The sequence below is a fragment of the Silene latifolia genome, chromosome Y (genome assembly GCF_048544455.1).
Source record: "Silene latifolia isolate original U9 population chromosome Y, ASM4854445v1, whole genome shotgun sequence".
Taxonomy (NCBI): Eukaryota; Viridiplantae; Streptophyta; class Magnoliopsida; order Caryophyllales; family Caryophyllaceae; genus Silene; species Silene latifolia.
This window is the reverse complement of record NC_133538.1, coordinates 48,891,706-48,897,711: the sequence shown is the minus strand read 5'-3', so window position 1 is coordinate 48,897,711 and position 6,006 is coordinate 48,891,706. Positions and strand designations below refer to the sequence as shown.

At 41.0% G+C, this 6,006-nt stretch overlaps 1 non-coding gene across 1 annotated transcript; it reads left to right on the top strand.

Moving 5' to 3' along the window:
* Positions 1-5,046: 5,046 nt before the first annotated feature.
* Positions 5,047-5,153, top strand: LOC141636273 (small nucleolar RNA R71). The gene has a single exon (XR_012540895.1). It is a non-coding gene; the product is annotated as a small nucleolar RNA R71 (small nucleolar RNA).
* The last annotated feature ends 853 nt before the right edge of the window (positions 5,154-6,006 follow it).

Sequence of the window (6,006 nt, the reverse complement as noted above, 5' to 3'; positions counted from 1 at the left end):
GCTCTGCCTTCCCTTGTCTCCTTGTTATCGTGTTACTGCTCTTTCTTTTTTTTTTGTACCTACAAAACACAAGCAAACAGTAGACGTAATTAAACTAACGGAATAACAATAAAAATTAAACTATCTAAAATCTAAAATGTAAATAAAACAACAACGAAAATAAATCGGGTTGCCTCCCGTAAAGCGCCTTATTTAATGTCGTGGCTCGACATAAAAATGAGAAGGTCAATCGTCATAAATTGGGTCGACAAGATCAATCCCCTCGACCGCTTCTTGTTGAAATCCTTCATAATATGGCTTGAGACAGTGCCCATTCACTCTGAAAATCTTTTCCGTAGACGGACTACGAATCTACACCGCTCCATGTGGAAATACTTGAGTAACAATAAATGGACCAACCCATCTTGACCTTAGCTTACCCGGAAATAATCGAAGATGAGATATGTAGAGCAAAACCTTTTGACCAACGGTGAACGTCTTTCTAGCGAGCATCTTATCATGCCGTGCCTTTGTTTTTCTCCTTGAAAATCGCCGCATTTTCATACGACTCATTTCTAATCTCCATTAACTCTTGTAATTGCAGTTTTCGGTACTCACCCGACTCATCCATTCTCATATTCAAAGTCTTTACCGCCCAAAAAGCTTTGTGTTCAAGCTCGACCAGAACATGACAAGACTTACCAAACACCAACCGATATGGTGACATACCAATCGGAGTTTTATAGGTCGTTCTATAGGCCCACAATGCATCATCCATCCTCAAGCTCCAATCTTTCCGACTCGGATTCACCGTCTTTTCCAAGATGGACTTCACTTCTCTATTGGACACTTCGGCTTGACCGTTTGTTTGAGGATGGTAAGCGGTAGATACCTTGTGAGTGACACAATATTTCTTTAAAAGTGCTTCTACCGTCCTATTACAAAAGTGAGTGCCTCTATCGCTTATCAATGCTCTTGGAATTCCGAACCTAGAAAAGATGTTAGACTTGATAAAATCTGCAACAACTTTAGCATCGTTAGTCCTAGTGGGTTTAGCTTCCACCCACTTCGACACATAATCAACGGCAAGAAGTATATATAAAAAAAACCATGAGACGTGGGGAATGGACCCATAAATCTATACCCCACACATCAAAAATTTCACAATAAAGCATAGGGGTTTGGGGCATCTCATTACGACGAGAAATGTTACCACTTCGTTGACAATTGTCACAAGTTTTGACAAATCCATGGGCATCCCGAAATAAGCTTGGCCAATAGAAACCACAATCAAGCACTTTCCTTGCGGTCCTTCTAGCTCCAAAATGACCTCCACAAGCATATGAATGACAAAAAGTTAGAATAGAACTCATCTCATTTTCGGGAACACATCTCCTTACCACTTGATCCGAGCAATCCTTCCATAAGTAAGGATCATCCCAAACATAGTATTTGGCATCACTCCTTATCTTGTCTTTTTGGGACTTTGAAAAATCTGTAGGAAATTCATTGGAAACAAGAAAGTTAACAATATTAGCATACCAAGGAGAAACGGAAGTAAGGGCAAAGAGTGTCTCATCGGGAAATGTGCCACGAATAGGCCCTTCAAGCCTTCCTAAATTCAATAGCCGACTCAAGTGGTCCGCAACCACATTCTCGGCTCCTTTCTTATCCCGAACCTCAATGTCAAATTCACTTAGCAACAACACCCAATGGATAAGTCTTGTCTTAGCCTCCTTCTTTGTCATCAAGTACCTAAGAGCGGCATGATCGGTGAACACCACCACCTTAGTACCAAGTAGATAGGATCAGAACTTCTCTAGAGCAAATACTACCGCCAACATCTCCTTCTCGGTAGTACAGTAGTTCCTTTGGGCCTGATTGAGAGTCATAGAGGCATAGTAGATCACATGCGGTACTCTCCCAACTCGTTGACCCAAGACGGCACCAATCGCATAATCACTAGCATCATACATAAGCTCAAATGGAAGAGACCAATTTGGAGCTTGTATGATTGAGGCCGATGTCAACTTCTCTTTTAACTTGTTAAATGCCTCCTTGCAAGCCAAATCAAACTCAAATTCCACCTCCTTTTGCAATAATTTGCACAATGGTGAAGCTACCTTTGAAAAGTCTTTGATAAATCTTCTATAGAAACCTGCATGACCAAGGAAAGAGCGAACTTCACGAACATTAGTAGGATACGGAAGGGATTGAATAGTATCAATTTTTGCTTTATCAACCTCAATACCTTTAGATGAAACCACATGCCCAAGAACAGTACCTTGCTCCACCATCAAATGGCATTTTTCAGAATTTAAGACAAGGTTAGTGTCAATGCATCTCTTAAGCACAAGAGATAAATGGGCCAAACAACTATCAAATGAATCACCATGCACGGTAAAATCATCCATGAAAACTTTAATGAAATTTTTAACATATTCAGAAAATATACTAACCATGCATCTTTGAAAAGTTGCGGGAGCATTACATAACCCAAATGGCATCCGTCGATATGCAAAGGTGCCAAATGGGCAAGTAAATGTGGTCTTTTCTTAATCCTCGGCCGCAATAGCAATTTGAAAATAGCCCGAATAACCATCTAAAAAGCAATAATAAGGCTTACCGGCAAGCCTCTCAAGCATTTGATCAATGAAAGGTAGGGGACAGTGATCCTTCTTTGTCACCGCATTGAGTCTACGGTAGTCAATACAAACACGCCACCCATTTTGCACTCGGGTGGGAACTAACTCTCCATGTTGATTTTCTACAACCGTCACTCCACTTTTCTTAGGCACCACTTGTGTGGGGCTAACCCACTTACTATAGGATATTGGGTAGATCATACCCACTTGCAAAATCTTAAGAATCTCTTTCTTCACTACCTCCATCATAGGTGGGTTCAATCTTCTTTGTGGTTGTCTCACCGGCTTGGCATCTTCTTCCAAGAATATGTGGTGCATACAAGTGGTTGGACTAATACCCTTAATGTCGGCAATAGTCCACCCAATTGCAAGCTTATTCTCTTTAAGAACCTCCACCAATTTTACCTCTTGCTCATTGGTGATCTTGCTAGAAATGATCACCGGTAAAGTTTCTCCATCTTCTAGAAAAACATATTTCAAATGGTCGGGTAATGGTTTCAACTCTACCACGGGTGCCTGCAAAACTGAAAGTAGCAATTTCTCATGAGGCAACGTTAGTGTTAGTGGTTTAGAAAATAAAGGTATAATGGGATAAGTTTTAATCTTGGCTAAGAAAGCCACAACTTCGTTCAAATTATTAGATAGGGAGAAATCCAAATTATCACAAGACAAACTATTATCAATAGCTACAAGTAATTCATCTCCTCCATCTACATTGAACACATCCTGCACTAAAGGTTCCAAAACATCAATCATGAAACAAGAATGGTCATCACGAGGATACTTCATGGAATCATAGATATTAAACTTAACCACTTGACCATCGGCCTCCATAGTGAGAGAACCATTAGACACATCAATTTTAGTACTTGCGGTTCTCAAAAATAGCCTACCTAAAAGTATAGGAGCCGCTTGTGAATCATGTTCCATTTCAAGTACATAAAAGTCAGCGGGAAATATTAATTTATCCACCATCACAAGTACATCCTCAACCTCCCCCTTAGGATAAGCATTTGAACGGTCGGCCAATTGAATTACCACCCCCGTTTTAATCAATGGTCCCAATTTCAAAGACTTACACAAAGAATAAGGGAGTACATTAATTGAAGCACCTAAGTCAAGCATAGCATTGGGTATAGTGGTGTCTCCTAAGGTGCAAGGTACGGTAAACATACCCGGATCACTACACTTAGGTGGTAGCTTATGTTCAAACAAGGCCGACACATGTTCATTAACTTTAACTTTTTGGACACCCTTCAACTTTTGATTCCTTTTAATGGTACACAACTCTTTAAGAAACTTAGCATACCTAGGTACACTTTTCAATAAGTCTAATAAAGGGATGTTTACCTCACATTTGCGAAAGGTCTCATAGACATCTTTGTCTTGTGTAGGGCGGCTTTTCCTCTTAAGAGCCTCGGGAAATGGTGGAGCATCCACATAAGTAGGTGTGACAACCGGTGTTACTTCCTCCTTTTGAACCAATGGTGGGGCTATATTAGGCTCAATGACCAACTCCTCCTCATCTTGCTCAATGATCTCACTAATCTTTGCTTTTGTCCCTTGCAACTCCTTCCCACTCCTCAAAGTCATGGCACTTGCATTAGGCTTGGGATTAGGAATGGTTTGGGAAGGCAATTTCCCGGAATCCCTAGCTTCAAGTCTCCCACGAGCACTAGACATTTGCCCAAATTGATTTTCCAAGTTTTGAATGCTAGCCTTTGTCTCTTGTTGAAATTGCACTTGATTAGCTTGCATAGTAGCCACATTAGAAGTAAGAGCCCGAATCATGTCCTCCGTAGACATGGATGGAGTGGAAGTTTGACCTTGAGAAGAGAATGAATTTGGACCTTGTGGCCTTGGAATGAACCTTGGTTTAGATTGACCAAATTGTTGTCCAAAATTTTGAGGTGGACCTTGTTGACCAAATGATGAGCCTTGATTTTGTTGGTTTGGCGGTTGTAAGCCGCCTTGTGGATTCCCATATTGGAAATCGGGATGGTCTCTTCTCATAGGATTATAGTAAGGTTCAAACCTCTTTTGGGGTTGACCAAAAGCACTCGCGGCATTCATCTCCTCGGTCTCCTCTTGCATTTGTGGGCATTGATCGGTGACATGCCCATTAGATGAACAAATACCACAAGCGTGCACTTGTTGCTTGTTCCCCATGATCATCTCCCTCAATAAGGAAGTTAAATCTTCAACCTTGCTTTCCAAGGAAGGATTAGAACTAGCTATGCTCACCCTTCTTGTTTTGGATCTCACACTAAATTGGCGTGTGCTTTCGGCAAGCTCACTCAACAATTCATTAGCTTCATCCGGATTTTTGTTGATGATGCCTCCACCACTAGCACCATGTACCATCCGCGCATCTTCCGGCGATAATCGTACAACAAAATAGAGGATGCGATCTTGGTCACTATACCCATGGTATGGGCAACTTGCACATAACTTCTTGAAACGCTCCCAATAGTCATAGAGTGTTTCATCATCCTTTTGCTCCACATTTGATATCTCCTTCTTAATATGGGAAGATTTGGAGGCGGCGAAATACTTTTCAAGGAACGCCTTCTTCATTAGAGCCCAAGTGGTGATACTACCCGGTGGAAGGTAGTACAACCAATCACGAGCGGTGTCCTTGAGTGAGAACGGGAATGCTCTCAACTTTATTTTCTCTTCGGTGACGCCATTTGGTTTCATGCTAGTGCATACCACATGAAATTCCGACAAATGCTTATTTGGATCCTCACCACTTAACCCATTGAATGCGGGTAGTAAGTGGATCAAACCCGACTTCAATTCAAATGTGGTGCCTTCTGCCAAGGCCGGAAAGGTGATGCATAAAGGTTGTTGAGTGAGATCGGGAGTGGTGAGCTCCCTCAAGGTGCGGGTTTCTCTTGCCATTTTGATGTTTTCTTTCTCCTCCTTTTTGTCTTGATTGTCGAATTGAAGTTTTCGCCTTATCTCTCTTCTAACATGAAAAAGAGTTCTCTCCAATTCTGGATCAAAATCCAACAATTTCTTGTTAGTAGAACGAGTGTTCGGCATAAACCAAACACTTAAAATAAAATTGAGAAATAAATAAACAATTGCACAAAATAAACAAACAATAGCCTTTCCCCGGCAACGGCGCCAAAATTTGGCTAGACTTGTCGTGAGTCTCCAAATTAGTATTTTTATCCACTACTGGCACTACAAACTCAAACTAGTAGCAAGTGTAAGTAGGGGTCGATCCCACGAGGAAGGTGTTTATGTTGATTAAATGTGTGCAAAGTTAAGTAACCAAATGGGGGGGGTTTTAATGTTGATTGATTCAAGTCTACTAGAGTAATAATCTAAGGCAAAGAAAATGTAAAAGCAATATAAGTAATTGAAAATGTAA